Raw genomic sequence first — 12,890 nt, 5'->3', positions numbered from 1 at the left:
TAAATGTCAATTCACAAATTTTGATGTCTTTTTTTTTAAGAACTTTGAATTTAAATTCCACTAAAACCTTGTTTTCACACAGTGAAAATATATTTCCTGGGTAAGGACAATTCTCAAGGGAACCTACAGGATTTACAGCAAGGTTTGTGAGGCTTGTTTGTTTAGTGTGAAAATGAGCCATATTCACCCACATTGCTCCCTCCCAGCTAAGCCTCCAAGGATTTCTTTGCATGAAAGCCTATTTTCCCAGACAATTTTAAATGTCCTTAATAGGCTATGTTGCTAAAAAGTTTGAACAATTAAAATTTACCTGTCATAAATTTTAAAACTTTTTTGAAATTCCTTTATCAGAATCGCGAATTCAACAATCCTAATTCCACCTTTACCATCAAAAAAAGTTAACATGTTGTTTTCATGATATAGTGTCCATGAAACTACTGTTTTCCAGTGGCTTTGTTATGCATATATATGTTCATATAAGCTGATGATGAGCAAAATGACCTCCAAGATATGGAAAGAGAGATATTAATTTGCGGTTGTTGTTTTTGATGTACTATGTGATTTCTATTTTCTTTGAGATTTTCCCCTATGGTTAATCCCCTGCTGTGTTTCATTTTCGTACCCTGTGTATTGTGTATACATTTACCTTAATTAGGGAAGGGAAGAGGAACAAAAAAATGGCGAGGCAAAGACAAAGAGCAAACCAATGCAATGGCAATTCACACAACACAATAAGTTGGAAATGTACATTACAACTTTTGTGAGAAAAATGAGAGAGGGGATAGCAAGTTTGAAAAGTTATGTATTCAGTACCTTACAATGGCTGTAACCCCAGTGCACATAACTTTCATAATAAAATTAAATTAAAAATAAGCTGATGAAATAAAATTTCACTGTTTTGGTATAGTAAATATTATTCTTTATGTAGTAACTTTTTAAAAATCAGTATTATTTGGCATCTAATTTGAATTAATTACCTCTTCTTTATCACAGGATCACCAACTTGAATATCCAACTAGACAATTTTTCACAATATACTTGCCAATATTTTGAAAATAGAATAAATTTACTACTTTCTTATACTAACACAGAAAACATTTTCATTCTATGGAAACCCATAACTTTTAAAAGTAAATAAGTTGTTAAGAGGACAGAATGTATTTGTTCTTCAAAATTCCTAGGACTAATAACTACTCATTTTAAAATTCTGAACATTCCATACCTGAGAGACTCAAAATATACCTGTTTGCATGTTATGTAATTCTGAAATAGATTCATTTTCCAATGGGGTGTTACAGACTGAGAAGTGAACAGAAAAAGAGCCACATTCTGATATGGGATAAAACTATGAAGCATGTTATAATTAATTCTTCAAGAGTAAGCAGTTTTTTATCAGATTAAGCTATTATTTCATGACCATCAATCACAAGATTTATGTCATAAAGTCATCCTAGCCCACCAGTTTCCAATTTGTAGGGTGTACCTCAAAATTCCCTTAATTCACATCAAGTATAGCTTATCTCCATTGTGAAAATACACTGCATCTCTGCTAATGTGATGCCCTCCTTGTTCTGGAAAGAACACCACTATTAACTGGGTTGCATCATTTTTCCTCCACTGGAATTCTTGCAAATATTACTTATATTTATACTTTTTAACTATCAAAGGTAATCAGGATGCTAAGCTTGGAAGATTACAGTTCAAGACTGTGAAATCTCAGGGTCTATGTTGAAGGGGCAGAATGATGCAGGCTCCGGCCTCAGGATTATCTGAGGACTGTGTTTAAGTATTAGGAAAGCTCTTGGTATGCCGGGCTAGAGAGGAAAAATGTTCTCTCCCTATCTCAAAACACATGTCACAGACTCCTGGGAGCTGAGGAAGTAGCTCTTCTGCTTGCTTAAGCATAGTTGAACAGCTGGTCAAGCATTTTCCTGAGATTGGAAAAGTGGTTTGAGCTTATTCTAAAATAGTTTTGATAAATAATATACCAAGACAGGGCTGAGAAGGTGGCTAAGTGGTAGAGTGCTTGCCTTGCATCCATGAGGCCCTGAGTGCGATTCCTCAGCACCACATAAGCAAAAAGAAAAAAGCCAGAAGTGGTGATGTCGCTCAAGTGGTAGAGCTCTAGCCTTGAGCTGAAGAGCTGAGAGACAGCACCCAGGCCCAGAGTTAAGGCCCCATGACCAGACCCCCCCCCCAAATTAATAATATACCAAGGCATTGTCTCATAGGTCAAGTAAAAATGTATCTGTTAAAATTTTTGTGTCAATGTCTTCTGACCAAATCTTGGCAAAGATCATGCTTGCTTGTCTTTAAATACCCACTAACAACAAAGCACAGCATGCAGTGGCAATTGCTGTTTGCACTCTGCATCCCCAGTGCCCTGGTGATTTCGTTACACTTACTCAGGGACCCCAAGGCACTAGACGTTACAATTGGCACCCAAACAGGGACCCTTCATGGTTGAATTCAGGAAGGGATATTCAGGTAAGTACTTTTAATTACAGGATGATGGGACAAGTTAAATCTACTCCATACTTAACTATGCTTAAACATTTACTTGCTGCTTATGGTCTAAATATTTCTTCTTCTGACATAGAAATCTGTATTAATGTAGTTAGGGAATGGAATCCTTGGTTCCCCGATGAAGGAACATTAGATGTCGATAATTGGAAATGAGTAAAGAATAACGTAGAAAGAGCTGTTCGAGAAGGGGAAAAGATTCCTATTAGATTTTGGTCCATTTGGGCTATTTTACATACCCTTTTTAAAGCTTTGAATGAGGAAAGATTAAAAGCAGACTTAAAGAAAGAGGCCACCCCTTTTATAGTAGATTTACAATTGGACTCTGAGGTTAAGGACTCAATAGATAAGGATGCATTGCAGTTCACAGAGAAAAAACAAGAGGTAAAAAAGGCTGAAAAGGAACAAACTGAAAGTGTAAACAAAATGTCTGAGCAAATGGAATGGATATTATCAAAATTACAACATATGGGGTTGGAAATTAGCAGAGTGAAAGGAGAACCTGAGAAACTGAAAGTAAAGCAGCCTTCAGCTCGTTCACTGGCCAATGCAATTTTTACAGCATCATTCCCTCACAAAACACAGGGCTCAGACAGTGACTTTGATGATGAAATGCCTATTTTTTCTTATCCTGTAATTCAACGACCCCCTATGAATGGTATATCTCAACCAGCCAGATATTAAGGTGCTGCTGTAGATGATATTGGTAAACTTAAGAAGGCAGTAATGTTGTATGGTCCGTGTAAGGTCCACTCCAGGATGGCCAGCAGACTCCACACTCCTCGCAGCAAAGTCTCCACCCAGTACCTGCGTTACCTAGGCAACTGGGACACCTGGAAGAGGTCACATCTGCATCCCCTGAGGTCACATCTGAATTTGATGTGGCCACACCTTTCTCTGCCCATACCCTAGATAAGGCCTAACCCAAGCCCAGAGGTGCTCTCTTGCTGCTCTTTTCTTGCTCTCTCTGCTCTCTGCTCTTTTCTAGCTCTCTCACTGTTCATTTCAAACACTCTGCTCTCTTTCGCTGCTTTCTCACTGTTCTTTTCTAGCTCCCTCTGCTCTCTTGCTGCTCTTTTCTAGCTCTCTGCTCTCTCCCAGCTCTTTTATAGCTCTCTGCTCTCTCGCTGCTCTTTTCTAACTCTCTCTTCTCTCTCTTTCCTCTCTTTCTTTCCTTTCTCTTTCCCAGCTCTCTCTTTCCTAGGCCTTCCCCAGCCACGTGGAGTGCCAACTTGCCTGTTCCCAGCAGGTTTACTGAATAAACCTACCCCTTACCTGAATACCACGTGTGTGGTGCTCTTCTTACTCAGCTACCTTTTTTTAAAAACCTAACATAAATGGTGCCGTGACTCGGATAAAGGGCTTAAATTCAGGATTGCTGGGATTTCTCTGTTTTTTTTTTCGTCTTTTTTCTTGTTCTGTTTGTTTTTACCCTTTTTGCTCTGAGGAATACGCACAATTCTGATGGCCTTTTGTGAACCCAACTGTCTGCTGCGGACAGAGCTCATCGATACCATTGCTGGCCTTCATAATCCACGTCCACACCACTTCTCTACTCTGGTAAGTGAAGCTACTCTATGGTTCTCTGTTGCTCTCTCTAGAGGGCTCTGGGAAATGTTGGGACGCCGCTTCCACCTCGTCAGCTCTACTTCACTCACCAGACTGACTCTCCTACTCTTTTAATGGGGTGCTGCGAATCACGCTTGAGCCGTGAAACCCCTTTAAAATGTCTCCTGCTCTCCCTGGAAAGCCAGAGTGCCTCATTTTTATGCCATTCTCAGATGTAGACAGTTTTTGCTACTTCAATGGTAAATGGTCAGAAGTCTGTTTACTTTTGGGCTCTCTCTGTTCTCTCTCTGCCATTCATGTCCAACTTTCCCTATCTCTCGCTTTTTTCTACATTTGGCTTGTGTCCTGAAGAGTGTGACGCAGGCTGGGTCCCAACGACCCCCTCTAGGTTCTCTTTCAAAGGCTAGCCAATTGTAGTCTTGGTCTATTTGTTCAAGGTGTCTTTGCATTTTTTTTTTCAGAAATTCACCATCTTGAGTTCACCATCTTGGCCACATGGTGACTTTAGGGTTTGGCCCTATATGGCCCTTAACCTTCCACCAAACTTACTATTCCATCCATCTATTCTAAGGTGCCTTGCTAACAAGTTGCGCTCTTCACAGGCCCTGGTAACTGAGGCTCAACCATGTGATGTGCCTTTGTTAGCAAAGATGTCTAAACATTGTTGTTAAAATTTTAGTTTTGCCTTTTTTGTTTTGTGTTGTTTATTCTACTGACTACATGGTTCTAAAATACTGGGCATATCTGTGCTAAAATTGTCATCACATCTAATGAGGTTTGTCATTTCAGAATATTTGTTGGCAATTCTTGATAAGCCTTTTTGTTTTGTGTTGTGAATTCTACTGACTACATGGTTCTAAAATACTGGGCATATCTGTGCTGAAATTCTCATCACATCTACTGAGTTTTGTCATTTCAGAATATTTGTCTGTCAATTATTGATAAGAACCAGGTCAGTTCTACTTATTCTACTTGATCTCCTTGTTGCTTTAATTGAAAATAATAAAGGGTTTTTGTGGCATAGATTGCAGTTCAAAGTCAGCCCAGGCTGAAAAATCCCTAAGACTCCATCTCCCAACTAACCTACAAAGAGCCCGGCTGGAATCATGGCTCAAGATTCTTATTTCTAAGCAGCCAAACACTGGAAGTACTAAGGTAACTCAAAGTGGTAGAGCACTAGCCTTGAGCAGAAGTGTTCATGGACCGTGCCCAGGCCTTGTGTTCAAGCCTCCTTGAATACCAACTTGGGCAAGCCATCCCAGCAATGAGCACCTAGACTCAGCCAGTCTGGGGAACAAGGGAACATGGAGAGGAGTAAGAGGAGATGTCACATCAGCTACTTTGTGCCTGCCCTTTCAAAATTTACCAGAGCCAGGAGGTCAGTGGAAGTAAGAAGCCTGCCCATCAAATGTTTATACCTGTCTACCTATTAACTAAACAGGAATTTATATTCTTGCCTTTGTCACCTGACTTCTCTACCTAGTCGCCAGATGTCAGAAGTATCTAGGGACATTTCTACATTTTCAGCCCCAAGTCCTTCCTCTTGCCATTTATTTGCTCTGGAGTATTTTTTTCCAGCCTCTCAATGCTCATCAGACTTCTCCAGGCTTCATCTAAGGACTCATGCCACCAAGGTACCACTGCTGCTCACTGCCTTCTCTGGGAGGGGACCAAATTCCAGCCTTTTACCCCTATTGTCGATGCCCCCTTGTCAGCAGGAAGTAGCCCGAGAGAATCCATGCCCTATTTTATGATTATTAAAAGGCTGGAATATAAGGTCTGCTACAGGATGGTGAGCAGACTCCACCCTCCTCGCAGCAAAGTCTCCACCCAGTACCTGCATTACCTATGCAACTGGGACTCCTGGAAGAGGTCACATCTGCATCCGTTGAGATCACATCTGAATTTGATGTGGCCACACCTTTCTCCGCCCATACCCTAGATAATGCCTAGCCCAGACCCAGAGGTGCTCTCTTGCTGCTGTTTTCTAGCTCTCTCTGCTCTCTGCTCTTTTCTAGCTCTCTCACTGTTCTTTTCTAGCAATCTGCTCTCTCTCTCTCTGCTCTCTCACTGTTGTTTTCTAGCTCTCTGTTCTCTTGCTTCTCTTTTCTAGCTCTCTGCTCTCTCGCGCTCTTTTCTAGCTCTCTGCTCTCTTGCTGCTCTTTTCTAGCTCTCTCTTCTCTCTCTTTCCTCTCTCTTTCCCAGCTCTCTCTTTCCTAGGCTTTTCCCAGCCTCGTGGAGTTCCAACCTTGCCTGGTCCCAGTAGGTCTACTGAATAAAACTACCCCTTACCTGAATACCACGTTCGTGGTGCTGTTCTTACTCAGCTTCCTCTTTTTAAAAACCTAACAGTCCTCAGTCTCATTATGTTAAGGAATTGCTTAATGGGCTTGCCTGACATTACAATAATTTTGCTCCCTAGGATTGGAAGATGCTTTGTAGAGCCTTGCTTAAGAAACCGAAATACCTACAATGGCAAATGTGGTTTACTGAGTTATGTACAAAAAGGGCTAAACAAAATGCACAGAGCAGTAATCCACACCTGCAGATCATAACCTTTCCCATGTTAAGTGGAACAGAACAATATGCGGATGCTCATATGTAAGTGAACTCTCCTGAAGAGATCCATGAGGAGTTAAGAGACATTGGTATTGAGGCATGGGAAAGGATTTGACCAGTAGGAGAGCATTATGGCTTTTGGACTAAAGAAATTAAAAAACCTAATCAACCCTATGTTGAATTTTTATCACGATTGAAATTGACCTTGGAATGTACTGTTGTGGTAGAGGCTGCAGGGCAACAACTGCTACACATGTTGGCTTATGAGAATGCTAATGAGGACTGTAGACGGACCCTATTGCGTATTAAAGAATCTGGGGATGTGAATACATATTTAAGGGACTGCAAAGACGTTACATCTGAATCCAGGTGTATGCAGGTATTTGCTAAATCTATGGCCACTAACCTGGCATGCTTGCAAACAAAACCCTCTAAAGTGTTTTGGATAGGGTCAAAAAGGCTACTGACGTTAACAAGAGAGGACCAGGAATTTGCCCTAAATGTAAAAAATGGAAGCACTGGGCAAGGGAGTTTTGATCAAAAATAGACAATAAAGGAATTCCTATAAAAGATGCTTACCCTATGCAGGGAAAGTCTCCATTGGGACAGCCCCGGGGCCCAGGATTAATAATGGAGGGCAGCCAACCATTTTTTCCCTTCTTCCTGCCACAGCCCACAGCACCGCAGTGGACATACCAGCCTTAAAAGATTTTATTTTGAAAGGTGGTGATAAGCCACAAAAATATCCTACTGGAATTTATGGGCCTTTACCTGAAGGAACATTTGGCCTATTGACCTGTAGATCCAGTCTTAATGCAAAAGGAGTTTTAATATATTTAGGAATTATTGATGCTGACTATATTGGGGAAATAAAATTTTTAATGTCAGCTGCTGCACATATTTCCTTTAAAAAGGGAGAATGAATTGCTCAAATCTTGTTATTATCATATATATCTATTGGAAAGTCATTTACACTCCACATTGGGGGATTTGAAAGTACTAACCAACAAAATGTGTTTTGGACTACTCATATTACTAAAATGCAGCCTAAGATTAAGATTAATATTCAGGAAAAGATATTGACAGGACTAATAGATACTGGCTCAGATATTACAATTATTAAAACTCATGAATGGCCTAATCATTTATTATATAAAATAATCCCCTGTAATATTAAAGGAGTTAGCAATACTCCTGTAAATTTTATAGGACAAACAGTGTCATATGTTACTATAACCTCAGAAGACGGACAGAGAGCTATCCTTAAAACTTATATTATGGAAGTTCCAGTTAACATAATTGGTAGAGATGTACTGGAACAATGGGGAGCTTATATTCAATTTTAACATTTTTAGATGGAGCCCATAAAGATATTAGGGAAATTTGAGGAACTTCTTTGGATTGAACAATGTCCTATATCTAAAGAAAAATAAGAAACAGCTCATCAATTAGTTGCAGTACAGTTAACCAAAGGACATATTGAGCCTTCTATGTCAACATGGAATTCTCCAATATTTGTTATTAAAAAGAAGTCAGGGAAATGAAGATTGCAGACTGATTTATGAGGAGGTAAGGCATCCATGTACCCTATGGGGGCTTTACAACCTGGTATACCGTCGCCTGCCATGCTTCCTAAAAATTGGCCAATAATAGTAATAGATTTACAAGATTGCTTTTTTTTTTAACCATTCCTGTACATGTAAAGATTGTAAAAGATTTGCCTTTTCTTTACCACAAATAAATCATCAAACCCCTCATCAGCGCTTCCAATGGGAGGTGTTGCCCCAAGGAATGATGAATTCTCCAACTATGTGTCAGATATATGTTGATAAGCCTTAAAACCTGTTAGACAAAAATGGCCTCACATTTATATTTTTCATTATATGGATGATATTTTGTTTGGAGGACCAAATATAACAGAATTAGAAATGGTGTTACAGTGTTTACACTTTATATTTAAAGATTTTTGATTAATAATAGCACCTGAAAAAATACAAAAAGATACGGTGGTAAAATATTTAGGATATATTGTTTGTAGACAAACAGTGACAACTCAAAAAATATCTTTACGACGTGATCAATTACATATATTAAATGATTTTCAAAAGTTACTAGGAAATATTATTTGCATGCTACCAGCATTAGGAATTCCTACTTATCTATTACATAATTTGTTTCAATGTTACAAAGGGAGCCTGATTGACATAGCAAAAGAACTTTAACTAAGGAAGCTGAAAGAGAAATACAATTTGTAGAACAGAGAATAAAAAAAGTTTTTACATCGAGTAACGCTTATTCAACTCATAAATTTATATATTTTAGATACATGAAAATACCCAACAGGAATTATAAGACAAAATGAGCTACCATTAGAATGGATTTATACACGGCATAGATTTACAAAAAATATTATGCCTTATGAACAACAGTTGGCAGTTATTATTCAACAGGCCAGGCAACTGGTATTTATCCTATCAGGGCATGATTTATTTGAAATCATCTTTCCTTTGCCAAAAGACCAAGTAAAATATTTGTTAAACCTGTCTGAAATGCTACAAAGAGCATTAGTAAATTTTACTGGGCAATTTTCCTATCATTTTTCCCAAAGGTAGATTGTGGGATTGCTTGGGTAAACAACAACTTATCATTAATAATATAATTACCAAGGCCCCTATTTCAACTGCTATTACTGTTTTTACAGATGGCTCCAAAACAAAAAGTGCTATTAGACAACAAATAAATATTGGGTACAAAGAACTACTTAAGCATCAGTTCAACAAAATGAACTTTTTGCTATTATTAAGGTGTTACAAGATTTTGTGGGAGATGTTAATATTGTTACTGATTCTGCCTAAGCTGTAGGAGTTGTGAGTAATATAGTCACTGCAGTTACACATTCATCTAAACCCCAGCTAAACCAATTATTTAAACAATTACAAGCATCACTGCAACAACGTAATGCCAAAGTGTTTGTAGCTCACATTAGAGCTCACTCTTCCTTACCTGGGTACCTTGTATATGGCAATAATCAGGTTGATAAATTAATTTTGTTCTGCTAAACAGGATCATTCTCATTTACATACAAATTCTAGCTATTTACATATGCTTTATAAAATACCTTATTCTCAAGGTAAACAAATTATAAAAAGGTGTCCTATCTGCAGACCAATGCTTTGAGAGTTGTACCTGCTGGAGTAAATCCTCCCAGATTACAACCTATAGAGCTCTGGCAAGTGGATATAATCCATGTATAAGCCTTTGGCTGTTTTTCCTTTGTACATGTTACAATAGGTACGTATTACAAATTTATTTGGGCTTCTGCCCTTATGGGAGAAACTGTTAACCATGTAATAGAACACTTATTGGAAGATTTTGCCATTATGGGAGTGCCTGCCAAAATGAAGACTGACGTGGACCAGCCAATAAAAGTATCAGATTTAAAAGATTTTGTGAACTTTATGATGTGGTACATATTACAGGAATAGAAATTAACCCCCAAGGACAAGCCATTATTGAATGTGTTCATGGCACACTAAAACAACAAATGAAAAAAATTAAAATGAGGAAAAGGTTGGATGAAAGTATGGATATTTTGTGGTATTCCATGCAAAATCCTAAAATAATTTTACATCAAGCTCTTTATGTTCTTAATTTTTTAAACTAACCACAAGGAGATATTTTAACTAGAGCTGAGCGCCATTTTGAGCAAATATCACAAAAACCTTATTTAAATGCTCCCGTATGGAATAAGATTGCATTGGATGCAGAATGGCAACTAGGAACATTATTACATAAGGGGCAAGGATAAGGTTTTGTGTCTACACAGGATGGCAAACAATACTAGCTTCCTGCCTGATGGATACAGACGTGGCCCAGTGAGGACAGCCCCATATCTTGCAAGGAATCCGCCACCAGTTGAGGAAAAAGAAATCCCCACTGCCCACCTGGGGGCAGGTTAAAAAGTTGACTGGAGAAGGACAAAAGATGTTACAATTTAATGGTAAACCTGTCACGGCTGAGAACTTGTTCCTGGCCATGTGCCCTGCTTATTGTAAACTCTGTCCATGCTAATGCTAATGTAAGTTATTGGGACTTTGTTCCTAACCCTCCTTTATTGGAACCTGTTGTTTGGGGAGACATGTATATAACAGTCTATACTGTTCCTGCTGTTTTATCTCCTCCTTGGAATAATTTCACATTTTGCAATAAAGATGATGGTACCTTTTTAAATTTTACTTACTATACTCATTCCTTGCCTGTTTTTCTGGGGCCTCCTCCATGTTTAGTAATGAATTGGCAACATTGGGTTTTACCTGGGAAACGCACTTCCAATTCTAAAACACAGCTGCACCAATTAACTACTTGGCCATTAATAGTAGCTGGGAAAGTGTCACTGATGGCGAGTTATCCTTACCTATGTGCCCTGATTTTACTTATATTGATTTAAAATATCAGCCTTTTGTGTGGCAAGAGGGTAGAGGAACATTTGGGAAAATGTTCAATAATTTTATTAATTGAGGACCTTTTGGACAGTTTATTAACACATGTTCAGAATGGAATATTACCAGATGTGATTTATCAAATGTTACTAGGATGCCGGAAGCCATTAATGGATAGCTTACTGGAGCTCAATTGATGGCCTAGGGAGATGGAGGCTTTGCAGATGCTCTATGGGCTTTCATGGCTGCACCCAGTGCTGTTCAGACTCATCTTTGGAAGGTCGCAGCGGCGCTGAAACCCATGATGCTATCAAATGGATCGTTTTCAGGGACGGTGAACTCTGCATCCACTTATAATTTTACTTTGTACAAATCTTATGATGCAACTGCTTGTGTACCTCTGCCTTATGCATTTTTAGTGGGAAATTATACATTTTCTCCTACTATTTCTTGTTTTAATTGTCGCCTGTGTTCTTGCATTAATTCCTCTCTTAATTTTAATGGCAGTATAGTACCATGATATTACAACAAAGAACTCATATTTGGCTACTGTTAAATTAGGAAGAGAATGGTCCCAAAATCCTTTGGATAGTGTTGTTATTGAATTTTTTACCAAACTACTACAATGTACATAGTGCATGATTGGAGCCATGGTAGCTGTCATCTTAAACTTAATTGCTATTACCACTTTTGCTGCGGTGTCTGGAATTGCCCTACACACTTCCTTACAAATTAGCACATTGTGGAAGAATGTCACCGGGATTCACATGAATTGTGGGTCTCACAGGTAGAAAATGATACTCTATTACAAACACAGATTAATTTTCTTAAACAGACAGTGGGATGGTTAGGAAACAAGTTATTGGTTGTGAAAAAAAGTTATTGTTAAAATGTGATTGCAATTTTACTACCTTTTGCATTACTAATGTAAAATATAATATATATATATATATGATTAGAATGTAATACAGCAATATTTATATGGAAATTCTACTGCTGCTCAATTGATTGCTCAGTTACAATTTGATGTACATGATATTTTTGGTAAACAATTTACAAATGATGATGCTTCTAATATTGCTGATGCATTTATTAAACAATTGGAAGGGTTGGATCCAAAAGAAATACTACAAAGCATTTCACATACTGCTAGTGGTGTGGAAATTATGGTTGTTATTATTTTGTTTGCACTTGTACTGTTATATTTGATATTTATGAAACCAATGCAAGCGTCTATGATAACTCTGTGGAAAGCTTTACTTTTAAAACAAAAGAAAAAAGAAGGAAATTGTGAAGACTCAGGGTCTATGTTGAAGGGGCAGAATGGTGCAGACTCCGGCCTCAGGATTATCTGAGGACTGTGTTTGAGTATTAGGAAAGTTCTTGGCATGCCGGGCTAGAGAGGGAAAATGTTCTCTCTCCCTATCTCAAAACACATGTCACAGACTCCTGGGAGCTGAGGAAGTAGCTCTTCTGATTGCTTAATCATAGTTGACCAGCTGGTCAAGCATTTTCCTGATTGGTTTGAACATGCTCTAAAATAGTTTAGATAATAATATATCAAGACATTGTCTCATAGGTCAAGTAAAAATGTATCTGTTGAAATTTTTGTGTCAATGTCTTCTGACCAAATCTTGGCAAAGATCATGCTTGCTTGTCATTAAATACCACTAACAATAAAGCACAGCATGCAGTGGCAATTGCTGTTTGCACTCTGCATCCCCTGTGTCCTGGTGATTTTGTTACCCTTACCCAGGGACTCCAACGCACTAGACGTTGACAAAAGCCCACCGAGGCAGG

General features: G+C 38.5%; 1 long non-coding RNA gene across 1 annotated transcript in view; it reads right to left on the bottom strand.

Moving 5' to 3' along the window:
* The window catches only part of LOC138818535 (uncharacterized), a 58,157-nt gene that overhangs the window by 38,449 nt on the left and 6,818 nt on the right, over window positions 1-12,890 (bottom strand). The window lies entirely within an intron of this gene.

The sequence above is a fragment of the Dipodomys merriami genome, unplaced genomic scaffold, assembly GCF_024711535.1.
Source record: "Dipodomys merriami isolate MVZ:Mamm:240054 unplaced genomic scaffold, mDipMer1.0.p SCAF_773, whole genome shotgun sequence".
NCBI classification, from domain to species: domain Eukaryota; kingdom Metazoa; phylum Chordata; class Mammalia; order Rodentia; family Heteromyidae; genus Dipodomys; species Dipodomys merriami.
Note: the sequence above shows the minus strand (reverse complement) of the source record. Positions and strands in the feature narration are given on the sequence as shown.